The sequence below is a fragment of the Pangasianodon hypophthalmus genome, chromosome 25 (genome assembly GCF_027358585.1).
Source record: "Pangasianodon hypophthalmus isolate fPanHyp1 chromosome 25, fPanHyp1.pri, whole genome shotgun sequence".
Taxonomy (NCBI): domain Eukaryota; kingdom Metazoa; phylum Chordata; class Actinopteri; order Siluriformes; family Pangasiidae; genus Pangasianodon; species Pangasianodon hypophthalmus.
The window spans coordinates 14,620,203-14,645,960 of NC_069734.1; the positions used below are offsets into that span (position 1 = coordinate 14,620,203).

The 25,758-nt window shown below is 39.4% G+C and overlaps 1 protein-coding gene across 6 annotated transcripts in view; it reads left to right on the forward strand.

Annotated features, from left to right (window-relative positions):
* il1rapl1b (interleukin 1 receptor accessory protein-like 1b) overlaps positions 1 to 25,758 on the forward strand; it is a 350,185-nt gene that overhangs the window by 260,188 nt on the left and 64,239 nt on the right. The gene's annotated exons all lie outside the window — the stretch shown is intronic.

Sequence of the window (25,758 nt, forward strand, 5' to 3'; positions counted from 1 at the left end):
TTAATACAGATTTTATATGTACCCTCAGCAGGTTTGTTAAAGAATGACATACTTTTTATTTGTTTATAGTTATATGTTGTGAAAGTCCATGAAATAAGTTAGTTCCTGTCGGCCACTTTATTAGGTACACCTATGCACCTGCATATTCATGTCGTTATCTAATCAGCCAATCATGTGGCAGCATTGCAATGCAAAAAATAATTGCAGATACACACCTGTATTTGAGTTACAATAGACTTCCTGTCAGCTCAAACTAGTCTGGTCATTTTCCTCTGATCTCTCTCATCAGAGGTGTTTCAGCCTGCAGACCTTCTGCACACAGAAAGTTTTTTATTTATCACACTATTCTATGTAAACTATAGAGACGTTTGTGTGTGAAAATCTCAGGAGATCAGCAGTTTCTGAAATACTCAGACCAGCTCTTTAAACATCCATGTTTAAAGTCACAGAGATCACATATTTTCCCCATTCTGATGTTTGATGTGAACTGAAGGTCATGACACGTATCACGCATGATTTTATACATTGTGCTGCTGCCACATGATTAGATAACTGCATGGATGTGCAGGTGTACAGGTGTTCCTAATAAATTGGACAGTGCCTGTATGTTATAGCAGCTATAAACAGTCCTTCCCTCACCAAACTCTCATGAAAGTAACAAAAAATTGGCACTTGTCATGTTACATAGAATCCATAAAGCACAACAACTTTAAGACTTTCCCATATTTGGAAGCCATCAGACTCCTAAACACTCAGAAACTGGACTGAAAGAACACACACACACACACACACACACACACATATATACACACACAATTGAGCATCCTCCATCCTCTTTGCAATTTTTTTGCAAGTTTTTGCACATTACATTGTGCTGCTACGATATTTATTATACCGTGCATAGGCTGCTACTCTTATGCTTTCACTATTTCAGCTACTTGTATTGTACTCTTGTACTCTTTGCACTATTCTCACTGGATTCACTTTTAAACAGAGCTGTGTACTGGTCGGCGCTGCACTGGGACTTACTGCGTCCATTGTCTATCCCAGTAGTCATTGTACTGTCTTGTGCTGTTTGCACTTGTGCACTTTATGTATAAATTTATGTAGACCCTTGTAGTTCTGTGTTGTTCTGTGTTTGTCTTATGTAGCACCTTGGTCCTGGAGAAACGTTGTTTTGTTTCACTATGCACTAACTAGCTGTATATGGTTGAAATGACAATAAACTCCACTTGACTTGACTTGAAAACTTAAAGTTACAGCTTTAATTACAAATTTACAGAAAATTTCACTTTTTTCAAGCAGTCCCTAAGTTGTTACAATTACTATAGACTATTAGATTGAGTGTGTTAATATAAACCCGTGGTTTGAGTTACAGTTGGCGCTATCATCAGAGCTACTGTTACACAAAATTAATTAGCACCTTCTAACCAATCAGACGTGATAATTCATCATCTCTGTGGTATAAGTATGTTTAAACATATTTAAACATACAATATAAACGCAAGTTCGGTTATGGGACATATCTTGATGCTGTAACTAGCGTGTGATTTTGCCACCTGCTGCACTACACACATCAGCGGAGGCGTGGCCTAGCTGGCGGTAAAACTATTTTTACTAGACTTGCAGGGATGATACGCACCAGAACGCAGAAACAACTGAGAAAAAATACAGTGCTGGGCAAAACCCTAGACTAGAATAATGTGTTTTGATGTGTGATGCGAAAACAGCACACTACAGCTCATAGCCAAAATGGTAGTCAAAGATTTGTAACCTTTTTTTTTGAAAGAAGGTAAGGACTATACCCAAAGTCATCTGTAATTCAAATACTCTATTTTCCCCTTAGTCTCTGTTAACGCAGTTATGTAGCTCACCATACATATGAGATAAAGTAAATGAGTTATCACGTTTAACCTATCGGCCAACTAAAACATGCAACTGAAGCTTTTGATATGACTAGCTAGCTAATACACTTAGGATTTGTCCGCCACTAAATGATGATGATGAACACTGGTATACATTTGACTCTTTCTGTGGCAGGATGTTTCAGGCATGTCATGACACCACATGACTTTAAGCTCTCACAGGAAAGAGCGTTCTGCCCATTGTGTTGAGCTCAGTGCAGCCAGTGATTTTTGGCTGGGATTTCTCAAAGCTAAATTATAGTGAAGAGCCCAAAATGGGGAGCGATAATTGTTGGTTTTGCATGCTTGAATAGGGGTTCAGAGAGCACGTGGGAACCAAACTGCTCTTTAATGAACAGATTCCATCTCATTTAGTGACACCAGCTCAGGAAGCTAAGGTTCCTGGTAATTGTTTGTATTTTTTGCTTTTATTTCCTATGTTTCTCTCAGTTGTCTTCTGACCACCTAATCAAACACACACACACACACACACACAGAGCGATTCGCTGCTGTGAGCAACTTGGAATTCGGGTTCGTTAGAAGTAATCAGCAGTTGTGAGGGGAAAATATTTTCAGTTAATGGCTTTCACCTGTAGGTTACATAGCTGTGATGTTTTTAAATGAGCACATTCGATTGTCCCTCTATTTGGTGAGAACAGACACACTGGGGGGGTAATTGTCCTTCTCGATGTCCAATATTTTCTGGATACATTCAAATTAAGTTATTATCTTCCTTGATGTACAAATTGTCACACACTCAATTCGAGCACAGACCGAGCACACAGACATTTCAAATATGTGAAAAAGACGTTACTCTTTATACTGATACATGGTGCATCTAGACCATCTATCTACAGATTTTTTGGCCGGCATTTTTATGAAATGTAATAAATCATATACAGACCTTTATCCTTAATACAGACTGAAGAGATGTGTATATATATATATATATATATATATATGTACACACACACATCTCTTCAGTCTTTAGGGACCGGCCAAAATGAATTTTGTTTTGAAGTTTGGCTTAGTAATGGACATCCAGGACATCTCTGGTCAGTCAGTGCTTTATCAAATAAGAACATTATAAAACTTTAGAGAATGTCAGTCAGCATAACCCACATATGGTGGTCCTTAAAACCCTGTTAAAATGAATAATGTATGTGTTTGAGTTGTGTCTCGATACTGCATTCAAATCACAGCTGTCTGCTTGAATAAAGTCAGGCCAAGAACTCCCCTCTGTAACATTTCATCAGTAATTAAACATAAAGAGAGCTTTAGTTAATAGAGTTAAGAGGTCCTCATTATGGAAGTGATGTTTGATGAATTCTGTCATCTGTGAGTTAATGGCTGTGTCTGTAGGTCACACCTGTAATCTGGTTAACCTTGTCATGTATGATTTTCACTTGACGCTCTTTCATCATTTGACCCAATTATCCCAGTCGAGCTCTCGCTCCCAGCAGACTCAGTTCATGGCAAAGTCCATGCTGTCAAATGCCAGCATTTTAAATACAGCACACAGCTAAAACACAGTGAATTATAAAAAAAAACAGTGAGTGATAATATTGTGGATATTGCAGGTATTTTTCATCTAAAACAGGCACACTGTCTCTTGGCGCTCATCTCCGTTTGTTAGGGTAACGATGGATGTTATTTGCTATTCCAAGTCCTCCTAGGACATGCCTTCATGAATATGTATCAACCCTTCATAACTTCATTATATATTTACAGAATGTGGATCTCTGGGTATAAATATGCAGAGAAATCTGCAGCCCTGGTCCACGTTACATAACAACTGTTAGATCTAGAAGGGTTTCATTACACATTTCATTAATTTTTCCAAAAATTCAGTTTTTTTGTATTTTGTTAAGTAATTGACCATATTAAGTGAAAGATCTTGTTTCTATCTGGGTTTTTTTTTTTTTTTTTTAGAAGAACTAGTTCTCCAAGAAGCCTGGAGCAACCTGCCAGCTGATTTCCTTAGAAAACTGTACAACAGTTTACCTAAGATAATTTAATGCTGTTTTAAACTCAAAGGCAAAATGATTCATTCTCAGTAACTACTTTATCCTGATCAGGGTCACAGTTAATGCGGAGTATCCCAGGAACACTGGGATGAGGCAGGAATTCATTTTCTTCATTCACACAAACATGGGAAGAACATGTGAAACTTCACACAGTCCATTATTCATTAGTGTTAGATTTTGTTCATTAATTATTCTTAGGGATACTGTAATGCATGATTCGTCTCCTTAGGGAAGCATCACAGCAAATAGACGTTCACCTGACTGATCACCTTTATACTATGAAACATTGCTTTCCTTTTGAGAGTGCACTCCGCCCCATTCCACAGTGCCCGAGGGCTCAATGAATGATTTGATAAGGATGAAAATGATCATATAATATGGCCTTCACAGTCACCCAAATTGAGCACCTATGGGAGATAATTAATATGTATGTACATATTTCTAGTTGATGGTACAGGCTAAATGCACGAGGATGGATTAGGTGTAAGGTGTATGGATGGTAACTGCTGTGTTCTTCTTCTCCACTGGTTATCCACATGTGGCACACACACACCCCAAAAGTGTGCATTTTCTGAGAGTTTTGGAGGTTGTTGAATTTGAGGAGTGTTTTTCAATGCAGAAGTGTGACTTTGCCTAATGGCCTCTGAGCTGTAGCCCTAATGCTGTTAGGGAGTTATGGTTTAAGTAGATTTCTGGTGTTTTGGAATCGACTGCAGTGCTGACCTAGTTTTTTTTCCTCCCCTCTTCTCACACTTTTATCTCCAACCAGACTTCCGAAAGCAGAACACTGCACACAGCTCATTAAAGTGCTGGCGTTAGAAGTTCATACTAAAACACTTTTTCGCTACTTTTTGGGACTGAAAACTTTGGACCGCAGACTTAAATGGGCCAAGCAGTACAGACTACAAGTAACAACAGCAATTATAATACCCCCTCTGACCTAGGTCTGCAAGAAGGCCACATGAAACCTGAGACACTTGCAATAATCATAGTTTAAAAACATACAAATGGTTTATATAAGGAATAAAACATTTGGAGCATGCTGTTATAGAAACAAATGAGGTGGTGTGATGTGATGTGACGTGACATGAAGCGGAGTTAACGAAGTTGATCATTTAGCATGTGTTTTATTCCTCTTATACCACAGCAACCTGCCAGTGCCAACAGATTTTTTTATGTATTACAGAATGACACATTATACTTTTTGAGTTACAGTTAATGTTGTGGAGCTTAAATAAGTTTCTGTTACATTCTCTGATGGCAGAAAGCTGTTACAAATTACTGACACTGGAGACACCTTCCATAAATGTTAAATAAAGCTCTCCTTACAGAAAACGTCATCGTTATTTACATATTTGATCAATAACTGCCCATTTTTAATCAGTTTATTATTAGGCTTAGACTATATGGAGCGTTTGCCTTACAAGTCACTGTGAATGAGTTATGATAGGATTAATAAGATATTAGAATAAGCGCATTAATGTAAACCTGTGATTTGTTTTGCGACCAGTAACTGTCAGAGCTGCTGTTATAGAAAATTAATCAACACCTTCTGACCAATTAGATGTGAGAATTCAACAGCACTGTGGTATAATGATCTATTAGTTAGTGGAAGGTTGTTTTAATTAGACAGCTCATTACTGATTATTTAGACAGGCTGTTTTGAGCTTTGAGGCTAACTATATATATTCCTGTTATTGCATTTCCAGTGTGCTTAGTTCATAACGCAGGCATCAGACACAGCCTCCTTGTTTGTCTCTTGCATGACTAGAAATTGGATGTTTTTACTGCAATAACAATTTTAACAAGGTCTTGTTTAATGTAGCTTTGTAATGGAATGGATCCTAAGCTGCATGAGTTCCTTTGTAAACCATCTTTTATATTGGCACCCCACGGTCACTGCTATAATAAGCTCTGCTTTTCATTTAGAAAGAAATATGACATGATGCCCGGTGAAATTTAGCTCTGGGTTTTCTTTCTGTAACTGAATATATCATTTGCTCTTTCTACCTATCTTTCCTGATCACTTTCCCCACCTCTTTCATTTTCCTTCTTTCTTTCATTCTCACTCTCTCTCTCTCTCTCTCTCTCTCTCTCAACACCTATTGCTTTCCTGAGGAATGTACATGTTGGGTAATCTCCTTTAATCAGAGCAGAGTTAATTGCCGTCAGCTAATCTGGTACTGAATAAGAACAGAGGGGCAATTCCCCTCTGTCCTCTGTGGCAGAGAAACAGGAAAGAAGGTCACTGGCTCATCAGCTTCCTGTGGCCCTTTGCTCGATGACTGTGGTCCCACACTACACCGGCACTGTGAAAAAACCCACAACATTACCTGATTGAGCGTTAATTGTGTCATATCTTAATTTGTTTCTGCTGCACAGGTTCTAAAACAGCTTGCTGCCTGATTGGGAGCCGCATTAAACAAGTGAAAACAAACAGAGATGTTGATTGAAAAGCTCTGCATGGGTGAAGGCTAATGGAGGTGAAAAATAAACAGAGGACACATGGGGCTGATGGGCAGTAAAGGCTTGAATGGCCTCAGAGCCCTTTTTCTCCAAATCAGTGCAGCAGCTGATAAAGATGAAGTGCCATATCTGCATTAATAACAAACGTCATACCACAGTGCTTTTGAATCCTGGATTCTGATTGGCCAGAAGGTGTTTATTAATTTTCCGTAACAGTAGCTGTGACAGTAGTTCCAGCTGCAAGGTTTGTATTAATACATTTTTACACTAGCAGCTTAAACAGGGATTTGTATGGCGGACAATCCACATAAATGGATGTGAGTATATTGTTGATGCGGTTAAGTTTTCTGTGAGGAGACATTTCTTATTTATGGAAGGAGTCTCCAGTGTCAGCACTTTGTAGCAGTCCGAAGTAAAGCTGTAACTTTACAGGTAACATGACAAGTGGTGTTTTTTACCTTATTAACTTAAAATAGAGAGAAGAAAAAGAGACGCTGGTGAGGGATGAGTGTTTATAGCTGCTATAACATAAGTGATGATAGGAACTAACTTGTAAAATGTTATTATACTACACCAAATTGCTGTGGTATAGAAGGAATAAAATACTTCAGGATGTGCTGTTATAGGAAAATAATTAACTTTGGGATCGTAACACTATAATCAACATCAAGCTGAATTACACCAACCCTAAGTTGATTATTTTCTTATAACAGCATGCCCTGTTGACCTGAACCATAAAATTAGTACCCAGAATGCACCAGTCGAAACAATACTGCAGAGTACCAAAAATTCTCAAAAATGTTGATGCTTATTTTTGATACTTTGGAAAATATTACTTCATAAAGGATTACTAAAGACAATTGAAAAAAGAAGAAGAAGAAGAAAAAGAAGCTAAAATTGGTAAATGACGTCCAAGTCTGACTGGCTGATTGCTGCACAGAGAACAAAAATAAAGCATGTAAACGTGTCTCAGAGAGTCCAGCTGTACTTCGTAAAAGTAAAGGAAAACAGTTCCTGGTTAAATAAATGCATTAGCCTTGTAGTTGCACAGTCAGGTGATACATCAAACCTGATGAAACATCTGATTAAACACAGGATTAATCTCCGTCATGAAAATAGCAGGATTTTTAACTGTAAGAAGAGCAGCACTGCTCTGTCACCTCTGGGGATATGAGATCTGAGCCAAATGCACAACAAAACAGATTTCAGCAAGGACATATCAGCAGGTTAGTTAACAGCTTTCAGACTTTTGGTGGAGAAACTTAACTACTGTTACGTTTGTTAGTGTGTGAACACGTTTGGATTCGGCAGCACACATACACACACAAAAAAGATGATTTTCTGTTGCTGTATCCACATCGCTCTACACCTGAAAAAGTCTGTTTCAGTGACTTTTCCCTTGTTTACTTTTGCTGTCATTGGTCAATCAGTAATTAAATCAGTGGCAGATGAAGAACTTTAGGACATTTTGATTGGCACAAAGTGGGGCACAGAGCTAGTGTGGGGCAGCGATAGCAAAATAAGACTTAATTAGCAAGATAATGTGCAAATGCTAAAGTTTGACATATTTTAGCTAAAGCATTTCAATATGTAAGCCTTGCTTGTAGTATTTGTAGTATTTTTCCCAATAACACGTATACTTTTAATACTATACTATAATACTATAGAGTATTATAGTTTCTATTTCTGTTTTTTTTTGTTGCTAGCATGGTTTGAGTCTGGTTAGAGGGACAAGTCTGCAGATCAACACAAACTCCATCTGATTGATCATCTTTATTCTGTGATAAAACTGTATGCCTGTTCTGAAGGGAGTGGTCTTTTTCCAGGATGACTGAATATTCATTGATGAGGATAATAATTATGTAAATTATAAGCTATGACCTTCAGACTCAGAACACAAGGCATGGACTCTGCAAGACCTCTGAAGGTGTGCTGTGGTATCTGGCACCACGACGTTAGCAGCAGATCCTGTAATTCCTGTAAGTTGCGAGGTGGGGTCTCCATGGATCGGACTTGTTTGTCCAGCACATCCCTTGGATGCTTGATTGGATTGAGATCTGGGGAATTTGGAGGCCAGTTTAACACCTTGAACTCTTTGTCATGTTCCTCAAACCATTCCTGAACAATTTTTTTGCAGCGTGGCAGGATGCATTATATTGCTGAAAGAGGCCTCTGCCATTAGGGAATACCGTTTCCATGAAGGGGTGTACTTGGTCCGCAACAATGTTTAGGTAGGTGGTACGTGTCAAAGTAACATCCACATGAATGCCAGGACCCAAGGTTTCCCAGCAGAACATTGCCCAGAGCATCACACTGCCTCCACCAGCTTGCCATCTTCCCATAGTGCGTCCTGGTGCCATCTCTTCCTCAGGTAAGTGAAGCACATGCACCCAGATGTCCACATGATGTAAAAGAAAACGGGATTTGTCAGTCCAGGCCACCTTCTTCCATTGCTCCATGGTCCAGTTCTGATGCTCACATGCCTATTGTAGGTGCTTTTGGCAGTGGACAGGGATCAGCATGGGCACTCTGACTGGTCTGCGGCTACACACTGTGTGTTCTGACACCTTTCTATCATAGCCAGCTTTAACTTTTTCAGCAATTTGTGCTACAATAGCCTTTCTGTGGGATTGGACAAGACAGGCTATACATATTTTCACGTATCCATAAATCATCACGTGTTGATCAGAAGTGCTCAGTTCTGTCTATAAAGCCCATCTAATCCATGCAAATAATGCAGTGTAATAGTTGGTTTTCCTACAAAATCATTCAAGAACTTTTAGAAGTGCTTCCTATGTAATTCCAGTCATTAACTTTGACTTCCATACCATCAGTCTGAAAGGATGACACTAATAGCTACTTTCCTCTTTTTCATGGGGAGCAAACACACTTTTTTTCTGCTTCTGTCTTCAATGCCCTGGACCCTCCTCCCTAACAATCTCTGTCCATAGCAATTGAAGGAAAATTGCTTTTTAGTAACAATCATAGCTGCTTTGAATAGTTCACCTTGTTCGCAGCATGCAATTAAAACCAACAACAGCACTGTGTACCTCACAATCCTGTTTACCAATTATGCCTAGAATTTTCTTCCTTCTCGTGCTAATTTAATGACTAAACAATCAGAGTGCTGATTAAATCAAAATTACAGTTTATACATCCCATGCTTCTTTGGAAACTTTTAAAAAGTGTTTTTTTTTTAAGGGATTTAAGGAACTTGTATACACACACACACACACACACACACACGCTAATTGAACCTTGCTACAGATTTTGTCACCATCTGGAATATTGACGTGATCCAGAGCAACGCTCTAAATATCCTTTTAATTTCACATTAATGCAGGTTTATGATTCAAGTTTATGATTTCATTTAGAGTTAAGTTCAAGGCACTCACTTTAAGTCTCCTTCATCCCTATCCTGCTTCCTCTTCTCCTATCTGCCTGAGAGCCATCTATTGCTCAAGCTCCTGAGAAGGCCGGCCTCGCAGCTCTCTCAGTAATAGATAGAAACCTCCAGATTGTCGGGCATCAAGGTGGATGAAAGAAAAGCATGCATGGCTTTTAAAAAAAAGGGCAGTTTTCAAATATAGTGATAACTCGTATGTGTGGCGGTCTGGGAAAACCCCTCGGATGTTCCTGTAGTGGAGCAGCCAAGAAAACATAACTTTTTTGCCAAACGCCAGTGAAATTTACATTTTTTGTGAAGGCTACTTTCTAATCTTGCCTTGCCTGTTTGTCTGCAAGTCAGTCTGCATAAAGATGTCTAAAATCAATGCTAGCTTTTACCTCAGGTAGAAGTCACTTTTACCTCTAATTTCCCCTTGGGATCAAAAGTGTTGTGTTATCTTAGGTGATGAAACAGACACTGATGTAGATGACGCTGATAATCATTGAGAACTCATTTCCTGTTGTCAACTTTAATTCTTTCAAATTTGGCAGTTATGTTGTTTTTCCATGAGTAGATTAGGTTATAAATACAGAGGTAGGCAGGGCGATTTCACTTTCTGGGGGATTTTAAAATGTTGTAATTGTGCTTGTGTTTGAGATACAGCCAAACAAGAAACATATTTCAGTTTGGGAAATTCTGAAGTTTTCAGAACCACACACCACCAAAAAAACAAAACTCAAAGGGTTTCCCAGACCACCACACACCCTGGACCTCTCTCTCTCTCTCTCTCTCTCTCTCTCTCTCTGTTTACTTACCCACAGTTCAGTAATTATTCCCATTGCGGCAGTACACTTTTGTAATCCTACATCCCTGGCTTTTGTAATTCCACTAAAAGAGTTCATTAATCCACCATTGTCCCTCATTTATATTAATGGCCTTTATCCATCCAGCCTCATCCTCTAACAATAATATATTTCAGTCGGGGCAGACGTTTTTTTTTTTTTTTTTCCTTTTTCCTGGGAACAACCTGCATAGTTTCGGATCAATTAGCTTCTCTGAATAGGCTGATTTGAGTGAACTTCATTAGTGCTGTTTGGCTGGTGAAAAATGATTCGAGCAAGACCTCAATTCCTGCTTGCTAATTACATGTGTTGTTGTCTGTGATTCAGCGAGACAGATGTAGTCCTGTCCTTTCCAAAAGCAAATCATCTTTTTTGTATTGTGTGATCATTCTTTTATATCTCGACAAATATGCAGCTCCCTTAATGAGCGTGCTAATTACCAGTGCACCAGTCTTCCATCTAATTAGAATAGAGAGAATCGCCATGATGTCCTGCGCCACACAAGCCTAAGATTTGTTGTTGGTTTTTTTGTTCATGTTTGTAGGTACCAGCATGTTCTTGCTTTATAAGGTGGTATCTAATGCATGTTTAATATAGAGCGGGAACAGTGCCAGTAATAAAGAAGTCTTAATCTAATACATGCAAATAAACCAATCTCTCTCTCTCTCTCACACACACACACACACACATACACACACACCCACACATACATGCTTTCAATAAACAATCTGCAGGACTGTTTCTCTTGTTCATTTGTCAGCGGTTATTGTTTGTAGAGACGGTGCGGTTCCACAGGGCTGACTGAAGTGAAAGATAAATTCTTTTCTCACCTTGTACATCCAGCATTCACATCCACTGCCACGATGCAATCATGAACTGGTATAATTTGCATGATTTCAATGTCACAGGTCATGAACGTGCTTTTACTTCGAGAGAAATGCTAATTGTGGATCCCTGCTGCTTTACTGGTCTTCCTTAATGTGCTAGAAAATGTCTAAGCATCACAGCAATATAGTGTGAGATGTCATCTCTGTGGTAATTGTTAGATTTAACATCGTTCTGTGATTAAAGATATTTCATTTTATCGCTCACTGACAAAAGGCAAATTACAGTTTTATGACTTCCACAGATGAAGTGCGATGCTGGAGCTATGTGTTCTTTACTGCTAGTGTGCTAATGTTCCTATGATTCCAGTGATTGGAGTGTAGTTTAACCCTTATAACTCTTAGAAAATTCAACTTTGTAACATTCCTTTTCGGCATTATTCAATATTTAATATTTCCAATCAAAAAAATTGTGGTAACCCATTTCAGCAACGATCTCATTTTACAAAGTTTCTGCTAACAGGCTTCATTTTGCCCTTAAATGAGTAACAGTAACAGTTTTTTTTTTTTAAACCTTTTAATACAAATACACAAAATGTGGTTAACTAGCAGCCATGCTAATAATAAAATTATTATTATTTCTAAATTTTTCATTTACTTTTTATCTGTAATTTGGGTAACATGGTTGTACTTTCAAATTGACCCTGTAGGTCAATATCACAGTATCATTGAAAATAAAGAAAAAAAGGAATGAGAGAGCTTTTCTTCTTCCCACGATCTTCATGAAATTCAGATGATGCAACTCTCTGTTGAACTTCCTGTTGGCTTATGGAATATTCCAGATATTTCCTAGGGGTGAATGTGTTCAGGTAACAGGGTGGCGTGAATGTTGTGTAAGGAAATGAAAATGTACATTATTCATCACCTATAATGGATGACTGGTGGAAACGGATATTTGAAGTATGAGATGTTAAATGGAATCACACATTAATGCAAAAATATTATTTTAAAAGTATTTTAATGAGTATATTTCCGAGTAGTTACAGTAGCCTGGGACAAAAAGACCTGCTGTTTTCTCCATGTTGTAGAGTCTTTATGAAGTAATAATTAAATTTATTACAAAAAAGTACCTGTGTTTGAAATGTCTTTTACCTTTTCGTTACATACATATTTGTAAATATCAGTGATATCAGTGAGCACCTCAATTGTGGACTCACCCTGAAATTTACTCACTGGACTCACCTGAAAATTAAATTCAAAGCAAAACAGTTTTCAGATTTATTTGTTAAAAAAGAAATCTTTCAAAAAGGTTAATGATTATAATAAAAAGACTGAAAATAAAGAGCAGCGCACGGCTGCTCCTTCCTGAGCGGAGAGTTGACTACCGATAGTACTGTATGCATCTGTGCACAGCCATGTTTGATTCAGCACTTTTTTTGTCTCCAAGATTTGCATTTCACACATAAATAGAAGAGTCTTGCTTCGTGGCGTTTTCACTCCATCCAACGTCAACTAATAATAAAATAGAGCTCATGTTACATTGGCTGTTTAAAATCCTGTTCCAGCCCACTGCATGCCTGGGCTGATGAGGGCAGCCAGATTCTCCGGGGGTAAATAGCAAGTATGTTTGTTTCTAAATTTATGGAAGGGTCTACTGCAGTAATGAATGATCTACCCTGTGCCTTGCAGGTAATATATTTCCCTTTACTGCCTCAGTTATCTCTCCCAAAAGAGTCATGTGCAGCTGCCGCATAGAGGAGAACCAAATTTACCTGCTAAGGATTGCAAGGACCGCTGCACTATATATTCACTTCAGGCTAGTGAACATGGTTTAATAGTTTAATTGGATGATGGTTTATCTAGAGAGATGGTTCTGCGTGGGTGTAGGCTTTAATTGAGATGACTCATTAAAAGCTGATGAATATTTGATTATTTATTATCACATTTCTCGATATTTTAAGCTGTAATCCGGGAATGTGTATATTTTTCATTAGGATCGGACCATCGCCTGTTCTTGCAAAAATCTGTGATTGACTATAATGGTCTTGTGATTGTATATGCATTTTTTAAATTTTTTTTTAGTGTCTTACATTCTAAGGGGTGAGTATTGTATGGCAATGAAAAAATGGAAATATTTCCCTGGATACAATTTGTCTGTATGGCAGCAACATAATTCAGGAAGTCAGGTTTGCTGGCAAGATGTCTTGGTCCACTATTCTGATTTATACACATGTCCCTTGCAGTGTCAGTTTCAATATTTCCCTTTCAGCTGGATTAACCAGTATGATATAGCAAAGCTTTTTTGATTCCACACGCTGTATCAGGTTAGATATTCGCAAAAATTCATGAATTCATGACCAGTGAGAGCCCGGAGGAGTGTGTGTGTGCGTGTGTGCGTGTGTATTCAAGGTGATGATGTTTACAGGGCAGATTTCAATTCATTCATGGAATAAAGCAGTTCACTTCTGTCTGTGGCGGTGAATATTGCCCCAATAGATCTTATCTTAGAAATAAATAAATAAATAAATAAATAAAAAATAGCATGACCCAAGAGGAAGGCTCTTTATTTGAATGTGGCAGGTATTGGATTTGCTGAAGAGAGTATATTTAAATATACTTGAACCTGGCACATTTAAATGGTCTCTCCCCTCTTTCTCTCTCGCTCTCTCGCTCTCTCTCACTCTTTCCATCTCTCTTCCAGCCTCCTCTAATTTCTGCGTGTGGAGCAGGTCTGCAGTTGAATGAGCTTTCCTCTCCACCTGCACATTCTCTTCTTCAGGGCCACTTCTTGCCTCAACCTTGCCACTTTTCTGAAGCGTAGGGCTCTTTATGTGCTGATGAGAGCAGCCTGACTACAGCAAGCGACAATACTTTGTAGACTAGGCATCATCCTGGGGTAGAAATAGGCATATAAAAGCAAAATTACATACTGCTAGGCGGGGGGAGGCTTTAGATGGAAGTCAAGCAGCGTTTTAGACCCCTCTTTCCCCCACAGGCTCATTACAGCACTGGCTTCTGTTGAAACAGTATCGTTTTGTTGCACAGGGATTCACCTTCAACACAATGGATTTCACTTCTATCATCATTTATTGCTGCTGTTTCCTGAGAGGTCAACTGGGTGTGTGTGTGTGTACCAGTTGTGTTTCAAAAGCCCATTTTTGCACATACATATGGACTGGTCTATAAATATTTTCATTCAGCAGTGCATTCACAATCTGCTCATACTGAGCATCCTTTCAACACACTTAGTACTGTTTATCTTTAATCTTTTACTGCTGTATATTACTGTATATGACGTCACTCAGAAGAGGATGGGTTTCCTTTGGAGTCCTTTTGGTTCCTCTTAAGGTTTCTTCCTCATGCCACATCAGGGAGTTTTTCTTCCCACTATCACCTCTGGTTTGCTCATTAGGCATCTACATCTAGATTTCTGTAAACCTGCTGTTTCACAATGTCTGTTGCTAAGATAGCTCATGGCTGGCCTACGAATAGCTCCCAACCAAGTCTGTGACACTTTGATGTTTCCTCATTGGACTTGCACCCGAATGCCATAACACACAGTTCAGCAAATGGTTAATTACCACGTTCTATGCATGAACTGGCTGTAGCTGGCGCAGCAACGGGTCTGAGGCCTCAGCACGGGGTCCCGCTGCATTCCCTCTGCTGGAAAATGATCTAAACGTTTTTTTACAAATGCCATGGGAGGCCATCAGGCCCTGTTAGTGAGTAAACAACACATTTATTCCCCTGCTTGGGTGTGTACTCTACCAGGCCCTACTGTTAAGCCTAATTAATTTGTTTACCTTCGATTTGATGTATCTGCATTTGTGTCCCCTTGTGTCCCAGCTGAGAGAGATTTGAATTAATTTTTCGCTTCTTCTGATGGTAGCGTACACAAGCGCGCACACACAAACAGTCTTAAATAATCTGGCACAACTCCTCTCTCAGAATAAAATACACCTAATACCTAAAAAGGCCATTTTTCATCTTTATCTTCAGCCACCCCAATCTGTGCTCGGCAGCCAGCAGGACCTTCTCATTGGCCAATTAGCATCAGGGACTCTCCTTCCAAGGATCGATAAGGCCAATACTTCTTCAGTGGAGCCTTCTTAGAGGCTGAACCCTAATCAGGGTGTGTGCATTAGTGCACAGATTGGGCTTGTATCATAGTGGCACCTGTACAACCTCAACACCTTTAAGAGCAGAGGCAGAACCACTGCAGGGGCAGGTATGGCTCATCAGAGATAAGAGGAAGAGTGTTACTCAAGACGAGAGAAGGAGGTTTCAGAGTGGAACTGGAATGTGTGTGTGTGTGTGTAGGGGGATGTTCTAAGGTGTACTAAACCACGGAAGTTGTTTAAAGTTCTGATAGCTCCTCTTATGGACAGCAGAGAGGAAGAGAGAGTCTGTTGAGTGGGGGACGGAGATGGGATTGAGCTTATAGGACAGATAAATCTCTAAAGGGCAGAAGGTCTCAAATTGGGGCAATGCAATGAGTTCTGGGGAGACGAGAAAGGAAAGATGAGAGGTTGAGTGGGAGGCAGGTGGATAGAAGGCAGTAGAAGAAGGAGTAAAAAAGGCATTACTTTGTACTTTCATGACTTCTTGTGGTGCTTAGTTGAGCTTTATAATCAGGCATTATCAGTCTCATTGCCCTACTGTTTGAGATAAACAGTCAGAGGCGCTGCTTGAGTCACTTCAGAAGAAGGGTGCTTTTTGTTTGCTTAATTGATGCTGAACCAATGGACATATTGTTTGTTATGCAATTTTCTAATTCCCCAGTATAAATGATTTCTTTCCTTTGAACCAGTTATAGAACCTGTTCCTTTGTTTAATTGAACATAGAAGAAAAATACCATCCAACAATCCACAGTAATCACTGTTAACTCTAATAGCAGACTGATAATGATTGTCTTTATTCTGTTGAAAATGCAGAATACATTTTCCACTTTTTTTTCATGCTCAGCCATAAAGCAGTGCTGATGGAGTTTCCTTGCTTAAAATGAAATGAAAGTTGGGGAGATAAGGCAGGGATGAGAAAAGCATTTTAAGCAGACTGGGTTGACTTGAAATTTGCAAAAATGTGAAATTTTTTAAAGATTTGTGAAGGTACATTGCATTCAATTCTACTATAACTGTTAGGCAGCAAGATGATTCCAGTGGAAATGAAACCCTTTTTCATTTTCTCCAGTCCTTAAACATTTTCTGCCACCTTGTTCCAATCCCAGTGAACACTCCATATCTTTCTGTTGTTACAAACAGAGTGATTATGGTCCATTGCCTCTTTAACATGCCATGTCTTTTCCTCCGCTTGCAAGTGCGCTGAGCTGTTTACGCTCCCTGCCTGTTTATTAGTGTTTGGTTTAAGAGCTTTATATCTGAATGAGGAGAGAAGTGAGGGTGGGAATAAGTAAGGGTTAGAGTAAGTGAAGCCGGTGATAAGTGTGAAGTGTAAGTGAGGATTAGAATAAGAATACGTGAGTGAGGGAGAGATGTGTGGCGGGTCTGAAACATGCTGCCTACTGAAGCTGTATTCAGAGACACGTTCAAATGATTGCACTGGATGCTCAAATCTGATTATTTAATGTGGGGGAATTTTTTTAAAAGCATCCTTCATGTATGTTTTTCTGTCCCATATTTCTGTGTGTCGGTGAAAAATGGCATCAGAAAGCCCTGATACAGTGGAGAGAGAGCGCTGTTTAAACACAAATTATCTGTAATTGACTGCAAGTTATCAGTTATAACTGGTGTAGTGACAGAATAGTTGTTCATGGACTACACCAGTGGTATTTTATGTCATGTACTCAAACACACATTTGAGGTTCACACCCATTAGCATATGTCTTGGTGTACTTTGGTAACGTTCTGATGTTTAAGTGCCTAGGTGCTAGGACATTGTCTTATAGGACAGGATAGGCAGCATGTCATGGCAGCTTCCTTCTGTTTTAGACACACTCCTTACATAATGAAGTCACTTAATCATTAAATAAATGAGCGTAAAGCGATGTTTGTTCTCGGGAAATTATTCAAGCATTATTTTATGACACTGAATGCTCTTTATGAGTGAAATTTGTTAAGTAAGGAATAAAACAATCTAGGAAATTAATTTCCTAGAGACAATGAAGTTGATTTTTTTCTGTCACAGCAATTTGCCAGTAATTACTTTTTTTTTTAATTAATTAAAAACAACACATCCAAATTCTAGCCATTTAGTCATTCCAGTGGCAGAAAACTGGTATTACAAAGCGTTGACACTGGAGACTCCTTCCATAAACATTAAATAAACATTTGGTTATATAAAACATCTCCATGTGAGTGATTAAATGTTTTCCTTTGTTAAATACCACTGCATTTTTAAAAATCTGTTTATTATTATCCATCTTGCGTGGAGCATCTTCTATACAATTCCCTGTGAATTAGCCGTTACTATGGAAACAAGTGCATTAATATAAACCTGTGACATGCCTTACACCTGGAACTGCTGTCAGAGCTGCTCTTATAAAAAATTAATCAATACCTTTTGACCAAACAGAATTAAGAATTCAACAAATAAATATAACATTATCTCTCTTATAATTTCTAAATTACAAGTATTTGGTGTTGATAATAGCTAAACTGAAGGCATAATTTTTTAATTTTGGACAGTTAAACAAGTATAGTGTTTTGAAATGTTTGCTGTTTTGACATAAATTTCATAAATGTGTTACCTCAGAGATAATTATTATAATATTATATACAGTTATACTGACTGCCCAGCCTTCTGACCACTTGAATATAATCCTCTCAGTCTGTTACTGTTAAGCAAGTATACAGAATAAGGTCTGAAGATTAATGAACACTTTGCGTTCATGGTGTATAGCTATAGCTCTGTGTGTGTGTGTGTGTGTGTGTGTGTGTTTGGGGAGGGTGGCACGCTGGTTACAGTGTCAGAGCTGCAGGCATGGTAACACAAGGTCATTATGTCAACATTTTTTTTTTTATTACAAAATCCTCTAAATTAAATGGTCACTAGCCTGGAGTTATGTAAAATCCCCTCTTTCTCTCTCTCTCTCTCTCTCTGTCTATCTTTTTCCTCTCTAAGCAATTTATTCAACTCAATTTAGTCCCAAGAAAGGATTTGACATGAATTCATTTTTGTTTGTGTTGCCAAAAAATAGCCAAACTCTCACTATTCACTTTTTTTTTTTTTTTTTTTTTTTTCATATCAGAGTTGAAAGCATTCTCACACACCATCTTCGAAAAAGCAACCTGAACTTCTGTATGGCTGCTTTTGTCCAAACTTTGATGCTCTCAGGCTGATAATCTTTGTGTTTTGATGTAGTATTGCACCAAGATTTAGTATCCTTTTGGCAGTCTGTAAAAACCTTTTAGATGTCTCTGTGGCTGAATTCAGGAATTCAGCCAAAATGATGAAAACTCCTATCCAATTTCGACCAAAATTGAGTTTTTCTGTGAAGAATACACTTTGACTTTTCTACTTTAGGAAAACATGAATATATTTAACCAAAACCATGTGGAAATGTTTTTTATTTAGACTATTTACTAACCTTGCTTTGACTGTCTGTCTGCAAAGCTCATGTTTTATAAGTTTCAGTTTAACAAACACAGCAGTAGATCCAGTCAGTCTGTCTGAAACTCTGCTAGCTAAGCATGCGAATGTCACGATGTTATCAATTAGTTGCATATCTATGTCTTCTTGCGAAAAAGGATGCTTTGTTCAGTTCGTAATCAGATACGGGCTGTCAGAATGTCCACAATGCTCCTGCACTGTTACATCATCATCATTATCACAACAGAGAAGAGCACTTGCACACACATTGTACAGATGAAGTAAAAATGGCCTAATAAAAGACGTTAAATAACAAGAAATTTAATCAACTAAAATGACTGAATGAATCAATTTCCACCGATGTTAGCACGAAGAAAAATCAGTGGAGTGAAGAGACAAACGATGAGGCCTGTAGATTAGATTATAAATGGAGACATAGGTGGAGCATCGTTCAGTGGAATTGGAATGAAATCTAACTAGACTTGTTGAGGTACATGCAAAATAGAAACAATTTTGAATTTGATGTTGTAAGTGCAGTCTAGCACTCAGGATGTTGGTATAAGTTTCAGTGCTAATGCTTCTTCATCCTGATTTGCAGAGTCAGGTCATGTCCAGACACCAGAGGTGATATGTGTTATATTACTGATAACAATGCGATGTCGTGGCTGGACACACTGAGAGCAGGCATGGCTGAGACATTTATCTGAACCTCTGTCTTTCTCTCACTTCGTCTGTTGAGGCGTTCTTCAGCCGTGTTTCAGCGGGAAGTGGCTAGTCATGCTAGCAATCCATCATGTTGGATATCACATCCCGAGGGGAAGTGGTCCTAGACAGTCAGCTCTGTTTGTTTGGCCGATTGCTGCCTTCCGGAAGAGCAATGCTTCCAAAATGCACTTGGCGACACATTTTGTCGCAGCAGGCGTCATTAGCCAGGGACGCAGGTGTTCCTCTGCTTCCTGACCTCAAATACAGGCGGCTCCTGTCCCACGGCTCTGTGGCAGAGCATCTGGAAGACTGCAGAGGAAGGGAAGGAACCTTGCAAATTAAACAGAGGCAATTTTCACTATGTGTTTCACTATGGAGAAAATTTCACTATGGAGAAAGTACCACAGTGGCTCGCTCCTGCCCTACATTCTGACAGAAAAGAAAAGTATCTTTTTATGATGATACAAAAATAATGACGCATACAATTATGTGTGCAAGTTATTTTATGTTCACTCCCAAGCTGCACTCTCTGTCGTGTGCACATCTAAAGCACGCTCAGAGCAAGCAGTCTCAGCAAAACGATCATTCACAGCGTAAATGAGGCCGTGCTGGTGACAGCGAAAAACATTAGCACTGCTGTAGCGTCAGCCCTTTATGAGATAAGATAAGCTGTGAATGGCAGTTTGAGTTTGACACATGGCTATGCTGCTGGATATAAATGCCCACCTGTCTCTCTCTCTCTCTCTGTCTGTCTGTCTGTCTGTCTATCTCTCCCTCTGTCTGCTTACCTCTATCTCTCTGTCTTTCTCTATCTCTCTGTCTGTCTGTCTGTCTTTCTGTTTATCTCTCCCTCTATCTACCTCTGCCTACCTCTATCTCTCTGTCTGTCTCTGTCTTTCTCTATCTCTCTACTTCTGTCTCTCTCTCTCTCTATCTCACTCTCTTACTGTCTGTCTGTATCTCTCTCTGTCTGTCTCTCTGTCTATCTTTCTGTCTCACTCATTCTGTCTGTCTGCCTGTCTGTCTGTCAAACATTATCTCTCCATCTGCTTTGTCTCTGTCTCTCTCTTTCTCTCTATCTGTCTTTCTCTATTTCTGTGTTTCTTTCTCTCTGTCTGAAAGTCTGTTTCTCTCTCTCTCTCTCTCCCTCTCTCTTTCGTGTGTGTGTGTGAGTGTGTGCATGCTTAGGCTGGCACACTGCCTTCTCTGTCATGACAAAAGTGAATGCTGACACACACAGTAATTTAATCACATGTATACACACACACACACACACACACACACACACACACTATGCTTTTGAATGGATTCAGTGGACATGCCAGTGTCCCATTCTGGATTGTTTCGGGGACTAGGTTCATGTTTGAGGATGGAAGTCAGCCATGGCTGGAATCCTAATAAGGTGTTGCAGCAAAGCCGTTTATGTTGCTTCCTCCCTCTCTTACACACTCTCTTTCCCTCTCTTTTAGCTTACTTTTTATTTTCTAGGCAAACGGGGTGATAATTAATCCCTTGATGTGACAGGCTAGATAAGATCCACCTCTTGTTTTTTTTGTATCGTCTCTTTACACAACCTGTGGGGTTACCTAGGCAACCTCTGTGCCGTTGTTGGCTGTGATACAACGCTCGGGTTGAGAAGAAATGCAGTTTACAGAAGCTCTGTGTGTATTATCGTGCAGAATCGGTGGTGCTGTAGCGCTCCAGTCCTAACCTACAGCTCTGTTTTAATGCCTCTAAATTACAGTGCAGGGAATAGATATCTGTGTCTGTGGTGCTAAAACGCGCTGCCCTGGCCCAGTGATGCAATATTTCTCTCTGTCTTTGAACCGCAAGGAGTTATGACACACCGAAAGTTATCATCCTTATTTCTTGCTCTCTTCCTTTAGCGCTCTCTCAGTCTATGGCTATCTCAATATCTCCCTCTTTCCCACTGTATTCTGATCTGCTCAGTCAGCAGTGCTATAAAATTCCTTGACTACTTTTCAGGGCTTCTTTGGACTAGCAGCCTACTCTATAAAGTGCATGCAGAAAGGATTCACACTCCTTCAGTTTTTCCTCTTTTTGTTATGATAACTCTAAAATTAAATAAATTCATGTATTCTTTAAAATCTGGGAAAAACTTCTCTATAATAGAATAGCATTAGCAGATTTTAAAATGAATATGAAATATGAATATTAAAATGAAATCTCCAGAGTCCTTGCTGTGACACAATTGCAAGGTTTCAAAGAGCCTAGCAACCATTGTTCCCAACAACCAAACACTGCTCATCATCGCTCCCAATGACCAATTACTGATCACCATTGTTCCCAGCGACCAACCACTAATCACCATTGTTTCCAATGACAAATCACTAATCACCATTGTTCTCAGTGACCAGTCACTGATCACCATTGTTACCCATGTCCAATCATTGATCACCATGGTTCCCAACAACCAATCACTGATCACCATTGTTCCTAATGACCAGTCACTGATTACCAGTGTTCCCAACAACCAATCAATGATCACCGTTGTTCCCAGCAGCCAGTCATTGATCACCATTGTTCCCAGCAACCAATCATTGATCACCATTGTTCCCAGCAACCAATCACTGATCAACATTGTTCCTAGTGACCGATCACTGTTCACCTTTGTTTGTCCCACCCATGCACTTTTTAAATTCCCTTCTATATTATTATAAGTAATAAGTAATTAATGCTATATTTATATTATATATGTAATCATTACTTCTATATTATTATAAGTAATAATAGCGAGCTCTTCTATATTTCTAGACTACTCACTACCACTGCTTCTTTTTATCTGTCTTCTTGATAGAAATGATAGTCAACTTCTTGGCAACACTGGGTGAAAGATCATAAAAGATTTATTTAGTCCCAAAGAACACAGCAGCTGTCATCATTTTTAAATGGAAGAAGCTCAGTGGCTGTGATGCAGCAAAATGAGGAAACGGGGAAAGAGTCTGAATAGTTTCTAAATGCAGTGTGTATATAAATGTACAGAAGTGTTATTATTAATGTGTTGCTGTGTGGACTGTATGTGCATGCAGCCCAGTCTGCTATCTGCTGTTATCTGGAGTACAAATAATCTGTGTGTGTGTGTTATATTAGCTATCGTCCTGAAATGACAGATAAGCATTACAAGATGGAATATGGAAATGTAGTGGAGATTATAATACCCTGAGAGAGTGTATGTTCTCATTGCTGTATGCTTGCACAAACACACAGAAAAGAAATGCAATCATAGTTAAATTACCAAGTATTACAGGTGTTGAATTTGTGCAGTGACTATATTTATGTTATTGTTCTACTATAACTGTAGCTCAGTTCTAATTTAATTGCAGTTGTGTTTTCTGCTCTCTGAAATGGTGACATTAGACACACTCAATTTTCAATTCAATTGAATTCTCGCTCAGATTGAGATCTGGGGAAGTTCTCAAGTCAACACCATGAACAGAGGTTTTTTGCAGAGTGGCAGGATGCATTATATTGCTGAAAGAGGCCTCTGCCATTAGGGAATACCATTTCCATGAAGGGGTGTACTTGGTCTGCAACAATGTTTAGGTAGGTGGTACGTGTCAAAGTAACATCCACATGAATGCCAGGACCCGAGGTTTCCCAGCAGAACATTGCCCATAGCATCATACTCCCTCCACCAGCTTGCCTTCTTCCCATAGTGCATCCTGGTGCCATCTCTTCCCCAGGTAAGTGAAGCACATGCACACGGCCGTCCAAATGATGTAAAAGAAAACGTGATTCATCAGACCAGGCCACCTTCTTCCATTGCTTCATGGTCCAGTTCTGATGCTCACGTGCCCATTGTAGGCGTTTTCGGACAGGGGTCAGCATGGGCACTCTGACCGGTCTGTGGCTACGCAGCCCCATACGCAGCAAGCAGCAATTCACTATATGTTCTTACATCTTTCTATCATAGTCAGCATGAACTTTTTCAGCAGTTTGTGCTACAATCGGACCAGACAGGCTAGCCTTCACTCCCCACCAGCATCAGTGATCCTTGGGTGCCCACGACCCTGTCGCTGGTTCACCGGTTGTCCTTCCTTGGACCACTTTTGGTAGGTACTAACCACTGCATACCGGGAACACCCCACAAGACCTGCTGTTTTGGAGATGCTCTGACCCAGTCATCTAGCCATCACAATTTGGCCCTTGTCAAAGTCACTCAGATCCTTACGCTTGCCCATTTTTCCTGCTTCCAGCACGTCAACTTTGAGAACTAACTGTTCACTTGCTGTTATTGGTTTTAATGTTATGGCTGATTGGTGTAAATCTTTACTCTTCCACACCTGTATGCTATAAAGTCAAACAGTATGAAGTGTGTTGAAAGGATGTAATGTATGAACAGATTGGCATGAGTACAGGAGAGTCTTTATGAATACAGCAGCAGTACATACAAATCTACACTATGCAGGTGAGATTAGCTACTGAACCAAGGGAAATGCAAATGACAGATCACTTTTGTTTGGAAGAGATGACATTTTCAGACCTCATACCACTGGCTGAAGCACAATACTGAGTACGACAATAAGCACACAGGATAGGGCAAACACTCCACATGTGCCCTCTGTGATTATAAAGAAAGAGAAATTTCTCAAAATGAATCATTGATTATTTCAAATAGATCAATTATATTCGAATTGTTTTTCTAACTATCTAACATGAGCAAGAGAAGAAGAAGAAGAAGCGAAGAGAAGACAATGGAGAAGAAGAGACACTGATATGAATCTGATAATATCTTTTTTTGCATTCTGAAGTTGTTCATCTCAAGGTTAATGAGTGTAAATAGCCCATTCAGTTTTCATGACCTGTGCAGCTTTGTGTAGAGACACACACACTCACACACATATCTACATAATATAAAGACATAATATGATTAATCCTTCTATTATCTATTACTCAGACACTAAACCAGCCATCCACACACACACACACACACACACACACATAAAATGAAGATCTTCCCTCTGTATTCCTCATGGAAGCTTGGAAGGTTGCTTGATATTCAGTGATCTTCTCTGTTTCTGCATCTTTCACGGAAGTCTTCTGGAGATGGGCGCTCAGGTGTACAGACTCTCGCACTCACACACTTCCCTTCAACGGAGCACGAGCTAAACTCCACCACATACAGAGTAAAGCAAACTCTACTGCATGGCTAGATTGTAATCAGGCCCTGATTCCTGTAACGCCAGGAGTAGGAGGAAGCTGGGACTCTAAGTTAAGAAAAGTAAATGATGTGCTTTGGCATAATGAGGAAAAAAAGATTTAACTTCTTCCAAAAAATGTTAACGTGGCCAAAAGCGAATGAAAAATTGTCCAATCCATATCGCATTTGCATAATGCTGACTGACCCCTAATTAGCAGTCATCTGTTATTATTACCATTAATGACCGTTAATTATCATTCATTATCCTTCTTAACATTTTTTGGCTGAAGCACTCTTTTAATAGAGTCGGTGCACTGGAGATAAGCTCCGTATGAAACCGTGCTGTATTTCTGGATCATAGGAGAGTCATGCTGTTCTGAGCTTTTGTGTTACTCAATATACAAGCTCTCATACCTGGCTCTGACAAGTCTGCCAAAATTAATATTAAAAAAATAAAAATAAAAATAAAAAATCCAGGATGGATGCAAGGTCTCACTCTCTCTATCTCTCTCTCTCTCTCTCTCTCACACACACACACACACACACACACACTAAATCCCACAAAAGGTTCTTTAACATGCCAGCTTGTTGTGCTTCAACCCACAGTGCTTTTGGCTTGAGGGAAGTTTTGGGGCAGAAGGGCTGTCCAAGGACACAGAGGGAATTAGCATCTCCTCACAGGTGAACTGGGGAGATAGAGCTTCCTCTCTGTCTATCTCTCTCTCTCTCTCTGCTGCAAGCTCTTGCTTTTATCTGTCCCTGACAGTAGGCTACCATTAGCAACATTTAGCATGAGTGTCCACTTTGGGCAAAGTGCCATGGCACAGCCAGTAGTGAAATATGTGTGTGTGTGTGTGTGTGTGAGAGAGAGAGAGAGTATTCTGCTTAGTTA